Here is a 24950-nt window from a genome sequence, read left to right on the forward strand (position 1 = left end):
ATGTGGGGGTCTTTCATGTAGAGTACTCTTCCAAGCCCTGAGATTGGCCAAGGTGACGAAGGGAAAGTGTGTGGCTCTGGAGAGAGAGCGCCCACAAAAACATCCTTGGGGACGTCATCATTTAGGGGATGGGAGAAACAGAAGGTGTCAGGCAAGGAGAAGGTGTCAGGGAAGGAGACAATGAAGTTAAGGTCAAAGCAGCAGGTTACAGAGCTGTGAAGCTCCATTTTCCAGAAGCCAGGCAGGAGAGTGTCGGGAAAGTAGGGGATGCCAGAGTTTTGGAATAGGCAGTGGTGATAGCCTCACAACACTGTGAACTCACTTGATGCCACTGAATTGTACTCTTGAAAGTGGTTAAACTCATAGGTTTTCTGTGATATGCATACATTTAAAGAGAGCCACCATTTGAAAAAAATTAATAATGTAATATACACCCCCCCCAATGGAACAGATCAGCAATGTCACATACCGTGGGTGAGTCTAAGGGAATGAGAATAGTAAAGAGGAAACAAACTACCTTTAAAATATTTGCTGGAGACAACCATGATTAGAAAGGTCCTTTAGAGAACTGACTCTGGGTGGTGAGCACACGCTGCAATATATAGGTGATATAGTACAGAATTGTACACCTGAAACCTATGTAACTTTACTAACCAATGTCACTCCAATAAATGTAACAAATAAAAAAAATAAGAAGACATGTCCTTTAGTTGCCCCCAGTCATCCTGCTTCCTTTGGCCATTTGGAAAACATATTGGCAGAGTAGGTTGCTTCCTTGGTTGCATTATAAAGACTCATGGGGCTGGGAACGCATGGCCTCCTTGGAGCCAAAGTGTTCGTGTCCGTATTTAAACCTCAGGACAAGAGAAGGTAGCTATGACATATGCCTTTAGGAGTCGAGTCACAATGTTTCTAGATAATGACATGCTAATTGCTGTAAAGAGATAGTGGCAGTTTCTTTGAGACCGTGGCACCTTCTCTGGATTGATGTAATAGCTGCACTGTAGTGGAAAACTGAAATCGGCCTTGGCGGATGTACTGTGTGTCTCCAGAAGTCACCTCTTGGTATGCTAAGATACCAGTTTTGTTCCAACTTCTTTTTGATGTGTTGGCATTGCCCATAGGATTGAACACTCGTGCCATACATAAATGAATTTTTTTTATTATTATTACCGTAGTCCTATTAGCTATACTGAAAGAAAACATGCAATTCCCCAAATAGATCCTGTTTTCAAACAATTATCCAAAGTCAATAGAAACCTCATAAACAATAGTAATTGACGTCATGTGAATTATAAGTATATGGTAAGAGGTGTGGGATTGGAGGAACAAAAGCGGATAACGTTGCTGGATCTCACAGTTTTCTCTCATCTGTAAATGAAGCTGCCAAACCACCTGACCTCTGAGAGTACTTTCAACAGTAAATATATCCTCCTAATATTGTGTCTAGAAAAACAACAGACATACCTAAAAGTTTGAGATGAAGCCTTATATGCTTTTAAGCGGCAAACTGTTAGTTGACTTTAATGCATCAAAACTTTAAAAAGTCAAATATTTGATTAATTGCACCATTAATCTGTTCCAATTAGGCGACTGAAACAAATTGTTTATTAAATTAATTTCCAGTTGTAATATGTAAATGTGTCATTGAATTAAAATCCCATTATGCATTTTCTTAAGACAAAAGGCACATTGATATATAGTTTGAGGAGTGAAGCATAGCAAATGCTAAGGAATCTGCTCAGCTGCAAGAATGATGATTCTTTACCAAGTTCTTTGCAGAGGGAGAGCAGGGCCAAGTGACCAGACCCTCCTGGAATGGTGGGATACAAGCTTTCTAGGGAATGTGAGTTCCATTGCACACCAACAGCGAGGATGGCTCACGCTGTCCTCAGGAAATCTGAAAATTAGATTTTCAGAGGTGTGGAGTCTGCCCAAGTTTATCACCAGGCTCTTGTCCTGTTGTTTGAATTAGCAACTCCTGCAACCTCTCCTAGACCCGAACCCGGCCTCCCCTCGGTACCCTCTCCTTTATAAGCACCTGGGAAGGCAGCTCCCTCTTCCTCAAGATGGCCCTTCCAAGATTGAGAAACAGCCCATGTGTGCTCTGAATCTTGTGTTTTATAAGGCAAAACATCCCCAACTTTTTCAACCAATGTCCACTCGCCAGTGTTGTGAGCCCTCTCTGCCTCCCTTGAAGACAGCACAACCCCTCGGGCCTAGTTCCCCGGAGAACACAGGGCCCCGCAGACTACTTCCTGTGGGGCATCAGGGTGATCACTTAGACTTACTTTGTGTGGCCTAGGAGGCTCCCAGATGAGGGTGCAGCTTCCTACAAAACACCCATAGTAGCCATTTCTCAGGAGGGAATTAATCCCTCATTCAACTTTAAAATGCACTGGGGACCTTACAGGGTGATTTGGTTTTGATTTTCTGGGTAAATGAGGGGAGCAGTATTGGGGTGACACAGCGAATTACATTTGTATTTGCCTTTGTAGTGTAATTATAGGGCATTTGGGGAAATAGTTCTCTTTCTTTGTTGTCCTCAAAGACTTCCCTCACTCTTGCAGGTGGGAAACCCTGAGGGCCACCTGGGTGCAAGCTCCAGTGATGGATGCTCCTAAGGTGGGGAACAGCTTGCCCCTCCCCCCACCCCTCCCTCTCCCAGTGTAGGCCAAAGTATAGAAAGTTTATCTTGGGCACTTCCCATTGCTTCAGCTGTTCCCATTCATGCCAGAGCTGGGATGGACCTTGCAGACAAGTGACCTCTCCTGCCTTCTTAGCCGGCCATCTTAGATATTTTTTCCACTCAAGTTTCTGGGCAGAAACACAAGAAAAGACTGCTGCTGGAGTCCAGAATATATTAATTCTTGTAACCTTTCTGGGCCCTCTCTCCCATAGCTGCTCAGCAAGTCTCTGAAGCTGTTTGACGTCTTCTTCACAGCTGCCATTCCAGAGCTTTCCTTTCTCTGTGAATAGAGGTTCTCCTGTCTTCGGCCGGCCCTTAGCAGATGAACTCATCTTCTCTTTCTTGAAGGAGATCAAGGTTATTTGGCCATTTGGCATGAAGTTCATAATCTTTCTTTCTCTCCACATGTCATAGTGCCTCTCACTGCTCCAAGTATCTCTGGATCTTCAGCTCACTTCTCACTTTCTACCTCAGGGGAAAGAAGAAGTATCCTGCCACCTTCCCAGTGGAGCCCTCTGTCTAAGAACACTAGGTTATTTCCTCCTCTTTATGTTAGGGTTGAGGGTTCTAGAGGATTATATTGGCTGAAGACCACCTGCCATAGAAGCTATGCCCTGCATGAATAAATCCCTTCTCAGTCTAAGAATGTGTAGCGAATTATATTGATAAACTGTTTCTGCTTAAACCCATGAAGGAAAGAGGAAAAAAGGTTCCCAATTTTGTAGAACATTGCACTAAGAAAGTTTTTTGAGAGAGGAGAAAAGAAACATATATCCATATCCATATACATACACATATGTGTATATATATATATATATATATATATATATATATATATATATATGTGTGTGTGTATACACACACAAACACACACACACACACATATATATATATACACATACACACATTTTAAGAAAGGAAAAAAACTGCATTAAAATTGTAATACTCAATATATACCAATAACACAAGATGAATGCAAGTCTGCAAGTCACGTTTGACTTCTGCAATTACAAGAGGTGCTCAAAGTGGTTACCATCAGCGCCCAGACACTTCTGATTATGGCGAACATTGTTTGGTAGACTACTGTGGCGAGCGTGTAAACTGTTCCGACACCACAGCAGAAGCAGCAGGACGTGTTGCTGCACGAGGCCTCCTGGGTCTTCCCTTGTGCACATCACACATGGTACCGTGCATCTCAAACTTATCACAAATTCATGCAATTGTTAGGCGTGTTGGAGGTTCTGTTGCACACTCACGCCTCCACTGTTGTTGTACTTCCACAATATTTTCAAATTTCAAATACCGCTTCAAAATGGTCTTGCGCTCCTCAAACAACAACCATGTTTCCACCATTTTCTTTGTCCTGCCTGTCGCATGGTGACGCTAGCATTCATTTGATTTAACGTCATCTTTTGAGCAAACATACTCTGCATTGCTACCATAATTCAATTCAACCTTGAAAAGTAATACATAGATATCATCTCTTAAAATGTGCATACATCTTTTGGCACCCCGTGCTGTATTGTCAGCCATACGTACAAGAAGGCAAGGACAAGGCCAAAGCCTGAATAATCCAACTGGAAAAGGATACAACAGTATAATTTTAGATGTAGCCAGTTTAATACACACATAGATAGTGCAAAGAATGAGCCAAAGGAGCCAGGTCCCGTCTCCTTGTCCTGCACTCTAGAAAAGGAGAACGGGGAAAGAAAAGGAGCCACGTGACTGCAGAGTGAGCTGTGGGGTACCTCGTTGCTGAAGAGTTCTTTCTAGACTCCAGCTAAACGAGTTTTTACTCTACAGCTCCATTCAAGAGGGGAATGGGGAGTTTGGGCCAGAACCCAGGAGTTGAAGAGAAATTGTCCCATGACAGTGACCCAGAGGAGATAAGGTGAGTGAGAGATGGCCTCAAAGCAGCTCCTCACAGGCCTTGTGGCCTTTCGTGTTTTGGGAGGATCACAAGGCATTCTGCCAAGACTCAGATCAGCTCAAGTTTCTGCCTACTTGCAAGGTCGTCAGGGTGCCATGGCGGAAACTTGCCCCTACAGCATTACGCGAGCAGATGAGGCACAGATACTAATGTTGTGTCTTAGTGTCTCTTTAAAAGCCTACCTCTGTGAGATGCGGGATTCCACTGAAATGAAAACATCATGTTGGGTTTCAATGGCCTATGAACCCAGCAGTGAGAGACCCAAAACTAATTTCTATTTAACTTGAATGCTAACTTAATAATCATATAAATTCCTTCACGTTTAATGCTTAAGCAGAATTTCATTAAAATTTCTTTGACGTTAAGCCAAATTTTGAAGTGAATTGGAACTGGTTTGCATTTCTTAAATTGGTCTTTCTTTGGAAATAATGAAAAAGTGTGAGAGTCTTGGCCGAATTCCAATGACTGTGACTCAACTTGTTAAAGTTAAATTTTAATATTTACACATTACATAGTATAATATTTATACTAGGCAACAGATTGGGAGTGTAGAATTCAAAATAGGATACACTTTGACTTGGATTTACAGGATGGTAATCATTACACCCAGAGAATCGGGGGTTATCTAATAACCACGACGGGCAGTTGAAGCAAAGGATTTTGAAATATAAACACTTCTAAGTGTGCCGTTCTAACTTGTATTCATGTGTTGGAATGTGTGGCAATGTGTGTTTTGTATACTGGCTGGTGACTGATGTCACTCTTCTTGAGATACTTTTAGGGGAGAGCTGGCTCATACACAACAACATCTACTAGCTTGGATGGTAATGGAGTCAGTGAGGCCATTGGTGACCTGTCCTAAGCATGCTGGGAGCTGGGTTGGCTCAAGGGTGGTGCAAAAGGGATGAGTTACAATCGGAGAAGGTAGGGGATGTTACCAAAAGGTGAATAAAATCATAGAAGGAACCTGGCAATTGTCCAGTACAGTCTCTGTGTTTTACACGTGAGGAAACTGAGGCCCAAAAGGGTTACATGATTTGCTTGAGGTCACCAAGCTAGTAGGTGATAGGTCTGAGATGGAAACCCAGGTCTCCAGACTCCAATGCAGAAAGCTTTACCACACCCAGATACAGACCCACATGTGCTTACCTGCAGTTTGTCTATTTGCAGACCCAGAAATAAATAAGTGGGTCTGACATCCCTGGATTCCTTGGCAATGGTGCTATAAAGGGCATTCCAGAGTCAGTGGGAGGGTGGAGTGCAACTGGATGTTCCTTTCACACCCCTCAAAGTCAGGGTTACAGGAGTGCTGTGAGAAACGGAAAACACCAGTCAGTGTAGCATGAAGGCCTCAGATCTAGGGCAGAGAGGGGAAGGAGTCAACCCAACACACCTGCTCACCTAGTCACAGCTGTGTGCAAACAGATCATTGGGCCAACCTGTGAAATCCTGAGTGCCCTGAAACTGAACTTGCCACTTGTCAGAGGAGGATGTTTCGTATTGAGTGGAGGGCTGAACAGTTGAAGCACGTGACTTCCGTGGTCTCTTCTGAGATGCTGTAATGTACATCTGCCTCACCCCCAAGTTGTGGATGCACGTGTGTGCACACAACCCCATGAGAATTCACTGCACCCTAATATTTAGCCAGGTTCTTGGTGTACTAGCCTCAAGTTGTACTTGTAAGACAATATTGAGACAACCATTTACAAAGAAAGCGTTCTGTCACTCACTTGGTCATTTAATCCGCACCTCCTTCTTTAGTTGATAACTTTCTGCCTTGTGCCAAACCCTGGGCTTTCCCTGGAGGGCTTCCAAGCAACTGCTCTCCTAACGTAAGCCCACCGTCTGGAATATTAGAGCCTTTGTACACAGAGTAGGTCGCTTGCAGACACGAAGTCCCATCTAAAAGCTAGATTCATGAGCATTTTATAGGAAACTTCCCAAAGTCATTTTATCTATTCAGCCTCCTGTTTAAAATCCACCAGAGCAGAGGAGCTCCTTTCCCTTCCACTTTCTCTTGTAGAGCAGTGAGCTGAGAACACTGAACAGAGGTCAGGAAACCCGATGGGTGGTACAGAGAAAAGAGCACTAAATTAAGAGTCTGGAGGAGGGCTGAAGTCCAAAGTCATGCCACTGAACAGGTGGATGGCGTTGGGTGACCCATTTCCCCTCTTTGTACTTGATCTTCCCCATAATGGAAAATGATGGCTTTGATCTCCATACCCTCTAAAGACCCTTTGATTGAAGGTTGTATTCATACTCAATTTTCTCCTGTTTTCACGTTCCTGGTTTGAACTACAGTAAAGTGTTTTGCAGGTGTGTGTGCGGTGCTTTCAGGATAATTTTGCTCCTGTTGGAAGATGTATTGTCATCTCTATTATTATAATGTCATGGAACCCTCTTATTAATCAATAAAATTGATGGGCTAATGCGTAGCATTTTATAAATGAGTAAGCACAGATTTCATACTCTATAATATGTAAACATGATGAATCCATCTTTGAGTGTTGTGCTCCACTACAATATAAGAGGGCCAGTGTGGCCCCACTTATCTTGAGCAATTGAGCATCTAGTTATTTGAAATAATTTAAATGTTTTGCATCACTGTCTTAAGCTACTTGCATATGAATAAGTAACATATTTCAGATCACTTTTAGATAGTTATTTTTTATTTGGTTTTACTGAGTAATAAAGCCTTACATCTCTGTAGAAAGGGGACCTTTTACCTCCCCCTCTCAAAGATCCAGTATCTTGTCTCTTAATAACAAGGATAATGCTAAATAACATAGATAAAGCAATTTACCATCACAGACGTTTTCACACACATTATCTTATTTGAGGGTGACAGCAATTCCCAGAGATACTTACTGGTGAGAAAAGTCAAACCTTGGAGAGCTAAAGTGGCTTTAAATGACAGAGCAGGTGTAGATAAACACAGACCTTCATTCAGGCTTTGCCCAGCTTCACCATTGGGAACTCTTCAGGTGTGAGATACTTTTCAGAGGGGACATTTGAATGCTTTAATGAATCATTCTCATGCATTCATTCACCTCTGCTAAGAGTATATATCATGTAATGCCCGTAGGCACTGGGAGGACGAGTTATGAAACTTGTACCCGTGGTCGGCAGAATACTGTCCTCCCCAAAGATGCCCATGTCCTAAGCCCCTAAATCTGTGAATATGTTACTTGCAAGGCAAAAGGGACTTTGCAGATGTGATTAAGTTGAGGGTGTTGAGGTAGGGAGAGTAGTCTGGGTTGCACAGGTGAGCCCTAAATGTAATCAGAAGGGCCTTTATATGGGGGAGGCAGGAGGGTTAGAGTCAGAGGAGATGTGATGATGGAAGTAGAGGTGAGAGATTGGAAGATGCTGTGCTGCTGGCCTTGAAGGTGGAGGAAGGGGCCACAAGCCCAGGAAGGAAGTTGACCCTTAAAAGCTGGAAAAGACAAGGAAACCGATTCTCCCCCAGAGCCTTCAGAAGGAACACAGCCCTGTTGGCACCTTGATGTTAACTGAGACCCATTTCAGATTTCTGACCTCCAGAACCAGAAGAGAATACATTTGTGTTGTTTGAAGCCACCGAGTTTGTACTAATTTATTAGAGCAACCACAAGAAACCGATACAGTGACTGTGTCAAGGAACTCCCCATCTTTGATGGTAAACTGTTCCATCAGAGTGGAGGAAGTGAAATTGAAAAAGAGCTGCGAGTGCTGGGGGGTGGAGATGAGAGGCTCTGAATTCAGCCTGGAGGGAAGATGCATGATAGGCAAGGATTCCTCAAGGAAGAAGCAAGGAAGATGGAGTCACAAATATCTGGGCACAGTTTTTCTGTGTGTCATTGTGCCCAAGGTAGGCCCACTCCAGAGAGAAATGAGTATTCTATTTGTCTTAAGGGGTAGGGGGACAGAACAGTAGAGGACCCACCATTCCTGAAGATTCTGTTCCCTGACCCAGTCATGACAGAGTCATCCCATCTGCTTCCATGGGGGCAAGCAAGCCCAGTGGGTGGTCATCGATTCTAGGTCTGTGTGAAATGTACATACATGCCGTATGTCTGCAAATGCATATACCTAACTCTTTTAATATCCATTGAGTGCAACATAACATATATATCAGTGTCCTATTCAATATCCATTAACTTGGGGACACATTGTGGAATTTGAAACAGCTGAAGCTTGAAGTTGACCATCTCCTTTCCAGTTTGCGTTGGAGCATCCATTACAACGAATGGAAGCAATTATAGGCGGCTTCAATGACAGTGTCATCATTTATTGGAGTATAATTCCTCTAGCCAATCAGTGCTCTAAGTAACAATAAATTATATTTGACTGCCAGTATTACTTGAGTATGTAGGGGGCTCTGGATCAGTGGGTATCTGATACTTGAAAAGCTTCAGCATCCAGTTCTTGCTGAATCTGTCATTAACAAATGAACCAAAAGTCATCATAGTAAATTGTTCACTTGACTACCTTCTTGCTGTGGAGCACACTGTGTGCTGAGGAACAGGAGCGAGTGTGAAGTGCTGCAAAGTGTGTGGGCCTGTGCTCTTGTGTGTTGTGTTGCCCATCAACAAATGAATGCCTCTATCAGTATATTCAAATGGTGCGTGACTGTGATAAATCGCTTCATCCCTGTGGGCGGCTGATTCATTTGGCAGGAACAGTTTCTGTGTTAATCAATGATTGTTTTATATTAAAAGGCACACTTTAATTTTGCTACAGATTGGCTGGCACTTCTCCAAGAAAATATCAGTAAACTGAGGGGTTCTGAAAGTAATATGTGAAATGTATGTGAAACAGGTAGAGACTGCTGGTGGCTTGTGCTAATCAAAATTCTTCTCAGCTATTACAAGCACCTTGGAAAGAAACCAGGCATGAAAGGCTTCAAAACTGTACAGGGTTTGGATTTAAAAATACAGTTACTGGTAGCTAAAGTCCCACTCTATTCTTTCTTCTCTTTAGCTTCTGTGCCTGAAAAAATGCCTTCATCTTGTAAAATGAGATTTACATGAAGCTTGGAATAGCGCTTAGGTTCTCTCAATATTTCAGAGGGCTTGCACTGACTTTCACACACTAGCACAGTGATTGTGACGCTCGTTAGAAATATTAGGGGCCACGATGTTCAGCAACTACTTAGCATAATTTGCTTTTACTAGTTTACTATGCACAAGTGATACTCCATTGAGTCTTAACATGCATACGCTTGTAATATACAGAGCAATGCCTCCATATGGTGCATTGGGTAGAAGCATATTAAACATATTACACAAACAGAGCTCAACACCTCACATATTATTGATCAACAGTGCACCAATTAGACAATACCACAGTCATGAAAATAAACATTGGCATATGTGTTCAAGGTCTGCATGAAAATGAGATCGAAGGAACAAATGAGAATTGAGAAGGGGAGATAAAAAAAGAGGACGACATAAGTTAGACTGTTACAGTGATCCCAAAGGCACAAAGTCTTTTATTGTCCTGAGAGAACTGAAACCAATATTGTCTAAGCTGAGTGGGTTAGTAAATAGACCTAGAAAATCTCTCTTTTTAGGCTAGTACTGCCCAATAGAAATAAAATGTGAGCCACACATAAGCCACATATGGAACTTTAAATTTCCTGGTAGACATGGAAAAAAGTGAAAAGAAACAGGTGAAATTAACTTTAATAACACTTTCTTTAACTCAATATGTGCCTAATGTCACTTCAACATACCTTCTGTAAAAAAAATGTAAATTCTGTATTGAATCCTGTGTCATACTAAGTCTTTGAAATCCGATGTGTGTTTTATACTTACAGCACATTTCAGTTCAGAGAAGCCACGCTGCAAGTGCTTGATTTGGCTAGTTGTTACCATGTTAGTGCAGTTGTAGAGAATTCTGTTACAATTTCTCTCCTCCTCTTCCTATATTCTGTGCTCCTTTGAATAAGAGGTTCTTTAGAAGGCTGTGATGGTAAGGTTGAATGTATTAGCTATGGGGACTGAGGTTCAGAGTGGCCTATGATTTGCTCAAGGTCACTTATCTTTAAGTGGCAGAATCAGTCTCTGAGGCCTTTCCACTATGTGGTCTCCTCCTTTCAAAAGTCCATCTTGTATGTGTCCCTCCATTTCACTGTTTTCTAAAAAAGCCACATTCATGGACTATTATGTAGTCTAGTAATAATGATAACCCACAGAAGGCCACTTAAAAAAAAACCTTAAAATAATGCTCCTTTGCTCTAACATTTAGCAAATTTTCCCAACTTCTGGATGGACAGCATTCGAAGCATTTTGCAATTAGAGCAAAAGATGGTATAGTAGAAAAGAAAACTGCTTCTGGCTGCAGACAACTTGCTTTCACACCTGGTTCTGTCCCTCATTAGCTGAGTGACTGTGTGAAGATTAGGCAGTTAGCACTGATGGGTCTCTGTGTGTTCATCTGTGAAATGGGAGGTTAGAGAGTCTGTCCCACCTATTTCTCAGAGGTGCTGCAAGTTTCATATAAGATCACATCTGTGTAAGTGCTTTGTGCAGTGAAAAGTACCACACAAGTGTAAGAGTCTGTTGCTTTTCAAAAGAAGCAAAATTTTAAACTCCTGCTGTGGACCAGATTCCATCATTTATTTTATTTGTAATGACATCGATAATCTGTGAATCCACTCACCTTCAAATCATGACACTCCTACAGATGGGGCTAAGCTCTCCTCAGTCAACTCCCAATTTCTCGTCCCTCCCCCTGAACCATCCACCGCAAGGCCCCTTTATACAGGCATTTCGTCAAGATGCGGACATTTGGGTTATGGCCCAGCAGTAGATACGAGATTAGCAATCAGCACACCCATACTTTTGAATGACAGGCTGAGCTGGTGATTTCAAGTGAGCAGAGGCCCCTCACGTCCACAGCAGAGCACATCTGTACCAACGCCATTGCTGTGTGCTGCCACATGTCACGTGCTTATCACGTCTGTACAGAAGAGTGTGTGTGCACTGTACCACGACTCCAGAATGAATTTCCCATTGGTGAGTAAATCCATTAGAGCCACTCTAGATTCCTGAGATAAAGCTGCATCTTATATTGACTCAGTCATTCCTTTCATAAGATCTGGGAAAAATAAAAGCCAGCACTTTCTTTTTCATATTAATTGGCAGGGATGTTGGCTATTAAACTTACTGTAGCAGCATTTACGGTAGAAAATTCTCTCCTTATTTAGTGAGGGCAGTAGGGGGGTAGAAAATTCTGCCACCAAACATTATCATGGCACCTTAAGTAATTATAATGATAATGATGATGCTAGAAATTTGAACTGCTATTTGATCAACTTCTTGTTATAGGTCTTCTTTGTTTAAAAATATGAAATCTTAAAATATTAATTTGCAAGGCAATGTCCATTTTTAGTCCGTGTTCTTCAGAAAGCAAATGCAGTGACAGGATTTTAAAAACAATAGTGAGCATACCTACAATACGCATTGTTCACCAAATTACTATCACTGATATCATGAACACGTGTCATGTTTCAAAAGATGAACTTGTTTTCACTTACCTTTTAAGCATCCACAACAGGGTCTCCAAGCATTTAAATAAAACAGAGACAGTTCATTAGAAACGAAGGAAATTATGTGGATATATTGGTCATAACTTGCTTGCAAGCGTTTCTGACAGCAGCCCTCTGTTGAAAATTACACAAATTACCAGTTAGTATCATTTTTAATAAATAAACCTTCCTCTTTTCCCTCCCTCCCTCCCTCTGGCTTCTATGCGATTGTGTTCAACAAGCATATTTTCAGTGGGACCATTTCTATTACAGAGTGATTGAGCTCTGATTTACACATCAATTACCCACCTTCATGGAGATTTTCATGCTCCCCTAGCTGACATCAATGAAGCATAACTGCGTAAATGCTTTATTTCATACCAGTTTTGGATAACTGAGACTGATAACTAATCATATCGAGAGACAATGTACTATAATACAGGAAACAATAAATGCTTCCCTTTGAAATCTCATCTATTCTTTATGAGCTCACCATCCACATGCTTATCTCAGTCATCCATTTCTTTCTGTAAGGCTCCTTCCTCTCACTTGGTATCACAGTGCAATTAGGGTTTTACCCTTGAATTTGCAAAGGCCAAACTCTCATTTTCCAGCTTCCCCAAAGAGCAGAAAATGTTGCTGTTTTCCCGCCGGTGTGGTAGACCAAATTCACCAAACATGGAGTGACAATCTGAGGGACTGAACTTGGCTGCACCTTGAATTTCTTGGTCAGTTGTCCATGTTTGCCTCGTGCATTTTCTTTAGTGTGCTCAAGGCTCAGCTGGAGCGCAGCTGCCTGATTTTGCTTTCCACCCCATGCCAACCTGAGGATGTTCGGTAGAACTTTGTTTCTGTGGCCATTGCATGTCTTACCCTGCGCCGTGATTATTTTGGAATAGATTTACCTTCCCTTCTGGGCTGTGAATTTCTCCAAGGCTTGTGCTGTGTCTTATTTTTGTCTCAGCACCAAACATGGTGCCCAGTGTGACGTAGGCACCCAGTAAATGTTTGTTGATGAAATAGACAAATTAATTAATATATTAATTAATATCTTTGTCAACGTTTGTCACTGAACTTGGGCAGAAAAAATATGTTTGCCTGTCATTTGTTCATTCAGTCAGTCAAAAAATATTTATTGAGAGCTGAACACTGAGCTTGGCACTTTTCCAGATAAATGGGAAGCAGAAATGCGTTATTCCTCTCCGGTGACAGTTTCATTTAACACTCACAGTTCTCTCAGACACAGCAGGAAAAGGGGGAAAGAAGGATGGTTGGGGAGGCCAAAGGAGAGTTGCGCTGGGGTTGCAAAGGAAGAGAAATGGATAGCATGTAATTTGGAGGAAAAGAAATAATTCCACAGGTCTCGGTTATCTACATTTACTGTGACAAGGCCCGGCGTTGTCATTGTGAACTGGCTCAGAAATGCAGTCTGGGGGTGTACTTGTTTGCTAGGGCTGCTGGAATAGACTACCACAAACTGGGAGGTTTAAACAACAGAGATTTATTGTCTCAGTTCTGGAAGCTGAAATCATGGTGTCACCAGGGTTGGCTCCTTCTGAGGCCGCGAGGGAGTATCTGCTCCAGTCTTCTCCCCTCACTTCTGGTGGTTTACCGGCCATCTTTGGCGTTCCTTGCTTTGCAGCAGCATTACTCTGATCGCTACCTTTATCTTCCCTTAGCATCCTCCCAGTGTCTATCTGTGTTCAAATTTCCCCTGTTCATAAGGTCATCAGTCATATTGGAATAGGGACCCACCCAACTCCATTGGACCTCATCTTATCTAACTGCATCCACAGTGACCCCATTTCCAAATAAGGTCACATTCTGAGGTTGGGGTGGGGCGGTGGGTTTCAGGACTTCACCATATGAATTTTGAGGGGATACATTTGAATCCTAATAGGGGTGGGTACCTTGCCGGGCATCTTATCAAAGCAAGAGGGAGCAGTGTAACCCAGGAGGAAGTCGTAACTACAGGCCTATGTGACACGTGAGAAAACAAGCCTGGGGTCATAAAAGCATGCAGAGGAGGGCGGGAGAAGCAGACTGCACATGACAGTTCCTGGCTGTACTCTGGATCTCATGCTCCCAGTTGTATGTTTAGGCCACAGCTCTGTGGGGTGAGTGTGCCACGGAGAGGCAGGGGCCCAAAGGGTGAGCCTTTGGGGGGGTCGAACTTGCCTGGGTAAAACAGAGTGAATACATGGAGACCAAAGGGTTTGGTGAGACATGAAAATAGAGTCAGCTTAAAAGTGTCAATTATAAACTGCTCGTTAAGGGCATTAATTTCCTTAGTTTAAAAGTAATTAAGAATATGATTTCTGAGAAAATATTGTTTTAAATTAAGTATTTATTGAAATTGTCTTGCTCATAGCGAACCGAAAATAAAACACCTTTTAAAAGTGTCATTTATGAGAAGCTGGGTTATATTAAGACTTTGACTTGGAAAAGAATTCCTGATATTTAATGGGCATAGAGAGGAAATACTTCGGGCAGCTTTTTCTTAATTTGAAAGACAGAGTTGTTCTGTGTAGGTTGGCTGCAGAAGCAACAGGTATGGAGCTGGGGGCGTGGCACATGGGCTAGATCCAGGGTAGAGTGGGGCTGGACAAGGGACCACCAGGAGGTGAGGGCCAACCCAAGCCTTCGGCAGCCAAGCAGGGTACCCGGCCAGCCACAAGGCAGAATTCAAACCAGCCACAAAGTCCTTTTGAGCCACTGCAAATAATCAAAGCCCGTCACCACGTCCTTTCATGTGGATCCATGGAACCATTTCTGATTATGGAAAGCTTACATTTCCTTGAAGGAGATCAAGATTTGGATCTAGCAGCTCTTTAAAGCTCAGCATTAGCACGGACTGATTCTTTTAGAGAGAGAATCATAAATGAGATCATTTGAAGTTGACACTGAAGCGTGCATGAAGAAACACTGGAAGGATACACAGGAATGTAATAAAAAAAAAATGTTACCTCTGATTGGCAATGGGAAAACATGGTACATGCTGACAAGAGTGGAAATAAGAACATTTTATATCATTTTGATTTTACATAGTTTTAGTTTTTGAAACTATTCGGAAGTCATATAAATACCTTTACTATATTCATTCTCTGCGTATTTTCTTGGCTTGTGGTATCCACTCCAGGCCCTTACTAATCTTCAGGAAGTATTTTTGAAAGCTCCTGATCATGCAGTTGTTTGAAGCTGTCTCAGTTTGAATGTAAGGTGCTTGTAAGTCATTGGTTTGTGTTACCAGTGGGTCAATGAGCTAGAAGGAGTGATAGCAAAGTCTCATTTTTAACAAATGGATCAGACCTAGAGTTTTGTTTTTTTTAAGATTTTATTGGGGAAGGGGAACAGGACTTTATTGGGGAACAGTGTGTACTTCCAGGACTTTTTTCCAAGTCAAGTTGTTGTCCTTTCAATCTTAGTTGTGGAGGGTGCCATTCAGCTTCAAGTTGTTGTCCTTTCAGTCTTAGTTGTGGAGGGTGCAGCTCAGCTCCAGGTCCAGTTGCCGTTGCTAGTTGCAGGGGGCGCAGCCCACTATCCCTTGCGGGAGTCAAACCGGCAACCTTGTGGTTGAGAGGACGCACTCCAACCAACTGAGCCATCCGGGAGCTCAGCGGCAGCTCAGCTCAAGGTGCTGTGTTCAATCTTAGTTGCAGGGGGCAGAGCCCACCATCCCTTGCGGGACTCGAGGAATTGAACTGGCAACCTTGTGGTTGAGAACCCACTGGCCCATGTGGGAATCGAACCGGCAGCCTTCGGAGTTAGGAGCATGGAGCTCCAACTGCCTGAGCCACCAGGTCGGCCCAGAGTTATTTTTTAGATGATTGTCTATAATAATGGAAATCAGACACTAAACTTAAGAAACTGTTACAAAAGCAGAAAAGAAACTCAGGGATGCTTAGATAGCTGTTGTGCAATGGAGTCTTCTTGTAGTGGGGTGTTGAGTATGGAAGAGGAGGGGTGCTTGACATGAGGTTGAGGAAGATAAAGGTGCTTGGTTGTAAAGGGATAACTAACACATTCTAAGCTGCCTAGGAGAGGAGGGAAGTAACACTCGCTGGGGAGACAGACACCTCTCCCAAGCAGTCAGGGATATTGGACCATGTCTCTCAGTCAACAGTTATATTGTGCAAGGACAAAAGAATTTAATTTCACTGGAAAGACTGCCATGGAAGTACATTTTAACAGGTTTCTAGAAAGTTATTGATAATGCTGACACTACTACAGGCAGATGGGAACTTCTGAGTTGTCAGAGTCATGGTCATTCTATAGAAAAGTGGCATTTCCATTAAAATGGAATCCTGTAAAAAATGGAATTTTAGTGCACTCATAATATTGTTGATAATCAATATCCATTTGAGTGTTTACCCATGCTTGCTGTTCTGAGAACACTGTGTAACACCATGCTTCAAAAGGCCCTTGTAAGCTGAGATATTCTGCAGGGAGTTCAGATTTTAGACATACCGCCTGGATCAATGGCACTAGGTGCTTTGTGTGAGCAGAGCTTCAATGTATGTATGTGCCTTCTCTTCTACCTACTAGCATCTTCTTTTTGCCTAAGAGGAGGGGTTTTGGGTTCTGGCAGCCTCAGCAGTTATTCTGCTTGCACCACTTACTAATCGTGTAATGTTGGGCATGTCAACCTGTCTGGGTCTTATGTGCCTCAGTTTCCTAATCTACAAAGGGAGGATGAGAGTACCTCAGCAGAGTTTCTGTAAGGATTAAATAAGATAATAATCATAAATTGCCTAGCATTGTGTCTGGCATGGAGCAAGGAATCAACAGAGAGTAGCTATTAGTGAATTGTTGTTCTGAATAACACGTCTATTCTTATAATAACTGCTTTTCACCTTTAAGGCATTTCTGCCAACATATATCAGCAATGTAGATTTCTGCATAATAGAATACATCTGATCCCTCAAGGGGCCTGGTTCTTGATTTATCTTCATGTTAAGTCCATCCGATTTTGATATGCCCAGACAGATCCAATAAAAAAGTTTATATGTGAATGATTCTATCATGGGCAAAGACCAGAAGACCCATGCTGAGAGATTCCGATGCAATCGATCTGGCCTGTGACTCAGGGCATGGGGATTTATCAGGTCTTTCCTGGGTGATTCCCATGTGCAGTCACAATTGAGAACCAGATTACAGAAGATTGGTAAAATTTAGGAATATTGTAAATTAAAAAGTTCTTATTTTAAACCTCATGTCAATATTAATTTGTGAATTAAGTCCATGTATTAACTAATTTGGTTCCTGTATCTCAAAGATCATTTTTGATTCTATAGAGAAATATGTTCAGAGGCTATGTAATGAAATATACTTTACCCTAGTGTCTTATCTGAAAGACTTTAGACCTCAGTAGTAATGCAGTTTTGCCATAATTTTTATGGAGTAAAGAGAACTTGTGAAAGCTATATGTAAATATATTTGGCATATATAGGTCCTGTAGCAGTATCTCAGACTTTTTGAGAGAGCACTGGATTAGGAATGAAGAGAGTCGTGTCCTGGGTGCAGCGCTAACAGGCTAGATCATTTTCCTGAGCCTCAGCTTTCCATGCTTAAAAGAATAAAGAAACTGAGGCTTAGAGGCATAAAGCCATTTAGAAATGATCAATCAACTTGTAAGTGAAAGAGCCCTAGCCCCGATCTGAATCTGGATACCATCGTTTCTGGATACACTGCAAAGTTCTTTCGGAACAACAGAGGCTGTTTTGTTGGTTGCTGTCAGTTTAGGTTTTTACTAGGTTTTTCCCATTCCTCGATGCATTTAATTATCGTTGCAGCTTGAGTATTTGGTATTTGTTAGAGGCAGTACACCATTTGAGCTGTTTGGGCTTTTGATTAGCTGTTTAGACTAGTCAAAATAATTTTGTTCTAATCCTAAATCAAATATTTTTTTTAAATGTTTTCCTCACGATGTCTGTATTTGACATTGCTGTACATGACTTAGAAGCCACAGACCTTTCCCTTAAGGAGTAAAAAGTCTAATGGGAGACATAGAGAACCCCAGTTAAATAAATATAAACTCACAAGGTTAACCCCCCTTAATTAGCATGGTGTAACATAGGCTGAAGAATATTCGTATAGTGAAATATTATTCAGTTATACAAACGAATGATGTAGTGGTCCATGCAACAAGGTGGATGAACCTTCAAAACATGTCGCTCAGTGAAACAAGCCAGGCATAAAAGACTACATATTGTGTAACTCTACATGTATAAAATATCCAGAATAACCAAATTCATTCTGAGAGAAAGATTAGTGGTTGCTTAGGGCTGAGCTGGATGGGAGGATTAAGGGAGGTGGTGATAACTAAAGGGTGCAGGGCGTCTTTTAGGGGTGATGAAAATACTTTAAAATTATATCATGGTGATATTTGCAAATCTCTGAGTATACCGAAAACCACTCAACACTGAATTGAACACTTTAATGGGTGAATTGAATGGTATGTAAATTATTTCTCAATAAAGCTGTTATAATCGAGAGAGAGAGAGAGAGAGAGAGAGAGAGAGAGAGAGAGAGAGAGAGAATATAAGTGTGTGTGGGGACTAGAAGAGAAGGGGAGTAGGTGAGACAGAAACAAGACAAGAGGAGAGTGGTTCTTAGAATGTCTACATGACCCCACTGGAGGATGATTTGACAAGGTTTCTGGATGAGCTGAATCTTTGCTTCCGTTTTCAGAGGTGAAGGGAATTGGGTATCCCCAAGGTGCCCCTGCAGAATATTAAGCCTGTTTCCTGCCAAGACTTACAGAATATTGGTGTATACCTTGTTTTGTAAAGCACAGATTTAAGGGGACTCTAAGAATAAGCACTGGCTTATTTCCCTAAGACCTAAAGAAGTTGGCATGGCCGAATGGGCAGCTGACAGATGTATAGAGTAAATGTCTTGTGTGTTTTCTCTCTTTTTCCTCTCTCTCTCTCTCTCTCTCTCTCTCTCTCTCTCTCTCTCTCTCTCTCTCTCTCTCTCTCTCTCTCTGTCTCTCCAATCCTCATTGTCAATAGGGAGAGAGTCCATTTGCTGAAGAGTCTTGCTTTCAGATATGACTTAGAGGTTCTACTAATTTTAGAAACTCCTTTCAAGGCCATGTTCACATTTCCAGATCCAAGTTTCTCATGTGTCTTTGCTATGTGTGTAAAATAATTATGGCCTTCTTAAAAAAATCTGTTTAAAACAGTTTTGAATTTAGCACTTTACATTTAAGTGCTATGGATATTAGCAGATGAAGTAAGTACATAGCTTGGGGGCGACTTTGAAGATATTGAATAGCAGAGCTTCTCTTTTTTTTTAACTGATAGAAACTATGCAGAGATATTAGGTCAGTGTTAAATTCAAAATAGATCTAGACATTGAAAAAAAGTACCACTTGGAACTCTGGCACATGTAGTAAGTATGAACATCTACAAATTTTACAGAAGGCAGAAATTCATTCAGGAGAACCAGGACGGAAGTATAGCTTGCTTCCCTTGGGTGAATTTAATATATATTTTTATGCTTTTACAAAGATATTTGTGAAAATAAAGGTATTTTAGTGCCAGTTGGATTAGAAAACAAGTGAGATTGAATTATTTACCTTCATATACATCATTACTACAGTAAATCTGTAGTAGTTAGCAGTCTTTTAAAACAAACTTGTCATTTTAAAATATCAGTGTGTTTTTTCATGTTTCCCCAACTAGCTTTGTAAAATAACCTAATTAGGTAAACAATGATTATTAAACTTCATAAAATATACAAACCGAATGGATTTAAACTGGTTTTTATTCTCCCTCACTCAGCTTCTCCCCACAGATGTAGTTAATTTTTACAATCCCTTCAGGGAATGTACATTTTCATGTAAGGAAACTAATGGTTTTTCTATACTCGAATCCAAATTAAATTCCTAAAGTTTTTCCCTAATGGCAGTTTCTAATAAAATACAGTCCTAAGGAAAGTTGACCAACGGAGTGCAAATGAGACAACTATTTACTTTTGACTGTGATGGCAACATGGGAGGCAGAGGGGGCAAACCATGGGGTATTAGGAAGAGAACTAGTCTGGGAACTGGAAGACCTGGGTCCCCGCCTCCAAGTTCTGACACAAACTTGCTGTGAGGCCCATTACCTTTCTGAGCTCAATTTCCTCAGCTGCAGCATAAAGGGACCAGAGCTAGATGAGTGCTGAAATTCCTTCCTGCTCCAACGGTCTCTGTTCTAAAAGACTAGCCTGCATTGTCAGCCGGCTGTGCTACCACTGTGAGCTAAGGAAGATGGAATACTGGATTTGTTTGGATATATCCCCAGACGTGGAATTGCTGGATCATAAGGGAATTCTAGTTTTCATTTTTTGAGGAACCTCCATACTGTTTTCCATAGTGGCTGCACCAATTTGCAATCCCACCAACAGTGCACAAGGGTTCCCTTTTCTCCCCATCCTCGCCAGCACTTGTTGTTTTTTTATTTATTGGGTACTAGACTTATCGGGGGGATCACTTCATAAATTATATAAATATCTAACCACTATGCTGTATGCCTGAAACTAATATAAAATAATACTGAATGTCAACTATAATAGAAAAATAAAAAAAATGAAAAATAAAGTCTACTTGGAAATAAAAAAGTGATTTTTTTATAAAAGATGGCACAATGAAACATTCTCAATCTCGGTGAATCTACAATGTGCTCTTGATTTTATCACCCCATGAATGCACCTCTAATGATGAAAATGGGAGTTACCTGTGTACAAGGTCAGATTTAATTAAAAGGATAGGAGAGTATCTAAGAAAAGGAGAAGAGGGGAAGAAATCAGTTGGACTTGAAGATGGAAGAGACACACATTCATATCTTCCTTTGCAGTTATTTTCATGAGGTCTTGGGACAGCGCTTCTAGTTTCAGGAAGGCCTTAGTTTCCGCCTCTGTTAACAAGGGCAGTTTCTCTGTTACAGGAAGTCAGGGAAACAGGTGGGTGAAATCAGAGCTAATATAAAAGCCCCATTCTGGAGAGAAACTTCCGACCATCACCACTTATGCTGGAGTAACGGTACAGTACGACCTCGTTTTATTGCACCGCCTGTTGTTTTGCTTTACTGATATTGCGTTTTTCACAAATTGAAGGCAAGACCCCTCCACCAGCAAAAAGATTACAACTTGCTTTGTTGAGATACTCATTTTATTGCAGTGGTCTGGAACCCGCCGTATATCCAAGGTATGGCTGTAATTCAATGAAACTTGTGGTTCTTTCTGTCTTTTTCCTATCAGCTAGGGCAGATGTCAGTGAAGCAGAGATTCCAAAGAGATAGGCTGTAGAGAGAAAAACCAAAAGCCTGTGGTTAATTAAAAGTCAATTGAGTTTTGACTGTTCAGTGGTTTTTATATCACCACAATGTGACAAATTTCATTGTATCTCTGGAGAAAAATGTTGGAAGAACATCCTAACTTGCTAAGAGTGGCGAGTCCTTGAGTTGAGCTTTTTGGCTCAACTTCCCAATATGAAAGTGGGTTATCACACTGGTTGGACCAATTCACCCTGTCCTCATTAGTGTAAGTAAACTTGAATTATTTAGACAATATGATGATTAATTCTGATTTTCGGCTTGTGTACATCTTTGTGGGCTGTGGAATCTTTTTTTTCCCCCTTTGGAAAACAAGCCCGGGAGTGTAAAGGTACATCACACCATCAGGGGACAGACATATACTTTCCTGTGGCCTCTGCAGGGCTCACAGGTTCAAACACAACCTGCCTGAATTCTAAGAACTTTAATTGAGTAGATAAAGAGGTCCTCATAATTATAAACTGCAGTAGGTATAACAAGAGGCTAAATACATAGCTGTGGTTTTAATTAGCTGGTGCTTCAAATTAGTAATTTTGGTTTCAGTCAAATCAGTGACATTCTACACTGTGAAAGCCTCATGTAGTTTATTCCTCATTATACCTCGCCATGTGAAGCTTTCAATATAACACCATGCTGAGCAAAAAAAGGAAAAAGTTGGAGAGATTTGGTTCCCTTCCAAAAGCAGTGGAACTCTATGGAGATTTAAATTCATTCTCGCCAGAGATATGAGAATTAACTGTTCTTTGTTATATGTGTTAAAAACTGCAGCAGGCAGTTTTCTTGCAACAGATAACACCCATGTGCACACTCAATCTGCTATTCAGATTTTCGTCTGGAATCTGGTAGCTAATGAACTGCTGGAAAATGCAGCCAAGAGCCTCGGAACAAATCAAGCCTGAGTAGAAAGCACCGAAAGTGCGTTGACTGTTGGCCACTTGAAGGGTTGTCATGCAAGTTGAAGCACGTTTCCGTTTCTTCTTCCGCTTTTTTTCCCTTCAGGGTTTTAATTATATCTTTCCCTCAGAGGAGATGGAAGGTAGTTTGCGAAGCCAAGAGACCAAAGTACTTCGGTTCTCTTCATGGAAGAATTAAATGTGATCTATAGGCCTGTCATTCTGGGCTGTCGGGTGCACGGACAGCTAGAAAACTGACATCTTGCTGGCATTTCTCGGAAGCAGGAGACTTGGGCTCTTGTTTCTCTGTTACGTGCTACAGCAGGCAAAGAACTTGTGTCCTTCTGCTTTGCAACGAACCCTCCTCTGACCCTGACTAAACACTGCTTTAACTGGTCCTCCACCCCTACCCCGACACCCTATCTTTTTCACATCTTGACAAATTGAGGATGGGCTTGGGTCAGGCACAGCCAGCATCTGGTGCTGAGGAGGTCAAATCTTGGGCTCCACACTCCATGGACTGAAGATGTTACTCTCCCTGGTCTGTTACACATCAGCTTCCAACACAAAGGCTTTGTGACACCTGGCAGCTGTGTGGGGTTCTGATCTCACCTTGGGAGTGGAAATGAGAGATGATGCTAGCAAACGTAACACCTGTGGGTAGCATCTGACGCTACGAATGATAGGCTGGCTTCCCGTATCTGGACTTGGCATCTTTCTTGGCCAGACAGGGCCCAGATGTGGGGCCGGGGTTTTGGGTAGAGCTCTGCAGGTTCTTTGTTTTTCCCAGACAGGGATAACATTTGCCGAGCATACTCATCAGTGGCCCAGTGAGCTCTTATGTATCTGGCATTGTTTGTATTATGATAGCATAATGTATATGTAAACATCCTATATATGTTGCCACTATTTTTAAGATGGAGAAATGAAATGTTGTTCATCCGGAAGATCGGACTATCAAAGTCACTTTGAATTTGTCAGTTCAAGGATTCCTATGGAGAAAGGTGGATGATTAAGCGCAATAGCATCTTACTCTCCATGTATATCAATATCTAGTTAAGCTGCCATGGATATTTCATGCTCTGGGCTCTTATTTTGTAAATTAAAGTTATGCTCCTCATGAGCAAACGGGGCTACCAGTGATAGGCAGTAAGGTTTGGGATGTGTTCAAAACCTGTCGACTGTACTTTTGTATCAATGTTTCTCCTGTAATTCCTTTAGCTGTTATGTTCATTTGCATGTCAATTATCTAATTAAGTCTTAACATGGCAGTACTAATATAGGGAAGGAAAGCAGCATTTATATAGCACCTGCTAGGCATTTTATGTACATTCATATAATTTAAATTTGCCCAGCGTATATGTACTCAATTGGGGTAAGATTACAATCAAAAGCAGGGGGGAAAAAACCCTAATGAACAAAATAAAATCCACTGCGGTAAGACTTAGAGATTATAGTTTCTTATGCACTGTCTTGCAGGATGAAAAAAATAATTGTTTTCGTAATAAGAAAGCATTTCATTCTATAAAATCCAAGGGACCAGAATATGTCTTAGATAATGTCTGATCCTCCAACGGAAAACCCTGAAATGTGATGAGTGTCACAGAGTTACATGTGCTTGTAAAACATTTGTGCAGTTAGTCATTGAAGGCTGTTGACACCTCCTTTCATTGTTAATAGTTTATTGTAGAAGCCAGACCCTTTTCCTTGTCAAAAGTTTCCCAAAAAGGCTTTCAGTCACCCATGATGCAAACAATGAGAAGACCAAAACAATAATAGTAATAAAAATGAGTGTGAGTGATTGAGTGATTTGTTGTTTTTTGTTTGTTTGTTTGTTTTTATGGACTTCCAAAAATGTCCTTAAACTCTTCTGTGATTTCATCACAAAGGGCAAACTGTGGCTGTGGGCTCAGGACAGAATCCCAGACATCATTTCCCTTAGGGTTTTGTGACATCTGTGACTTCTCAGCCCTAGGCGGTTGGCAACACAGTGTAACTTGTATTCTGCACAGGGGGCTTGTCGTGCAGGGAGTCATGCAGGGTCTCTGCTCCCGCTCCCCATACAAGAACGCAGGATATGGCCAGGCCCAAAAGAAACACCCACGGAGCCATAGGTAGGGAAGTCATACCACTATGGTCTCACTGGAGGCTGGGTTCACAGGACGCGTGACCTGCTGTCGCTGTCCACTTTTCTGCCAACCAACCGACAATTCTCCTAGACTCTGCTCCTCGACTCTGCTCCTCTCTCCTCCTCTCTCCTCCGTAGCCACAGCAGTTATATTAGTGGTTCACTGGTTACAGCCGACGGCCAACCAGCCACAGCTCACGGCCATCCAATCACTGTTGATGATCATTTACTACCTGAGCCAGCACCTTTCCACATGAGGCCAAGAGCCTGGAAACTGCTCATTGGGGCTCTGTCCCCACAGGGCTGATTTTGGGGGGAGTCTGTAATTGTAGTAATCAAGCAAGAACAAGAGAAGAGGGAGGATTCTGCCATACTTAAGTGGTCATAAATGGCATTTCTAATAATCAAGTTTCTGTTTTCTTCCGTATTCCAAAGGTCTGGTCAGGAACTTAAATCCATTGGAAATAAAGGAAAAGA

General features: G+C 41.7%; 1 protein-coding gene across 8 annotated transcripts in view; it reads left to right on the forward strand.

The window, feature by feature from the left end:
• AFF2 (ALF transcription elongation factor 2) overlaps positions 1-24950 on the forward strand; it is a 477377-nt gene that overhangs the window by 123638 nt on the left and 328789 nt on the right. The gene's annotated exons all lie outside the window — the stretch shown is intronic.

Source organism: Rhinolophus sinicus, chromosome 18 (assembly GCF_057876585.1).
Source record: "Rhinolophus sinicus isolate RSI-liver-muscle chromosome 18, RSI-T2T, whole genome shotgun sequence".
Classification (NCBI taxonomy): domain Eukaryota; kingdom Metazoa; phylum Chordata; class Mammalia; order Chiroptera; family Rhinolophidae; genus Rhinolophus; species Rhinolophus sinicus.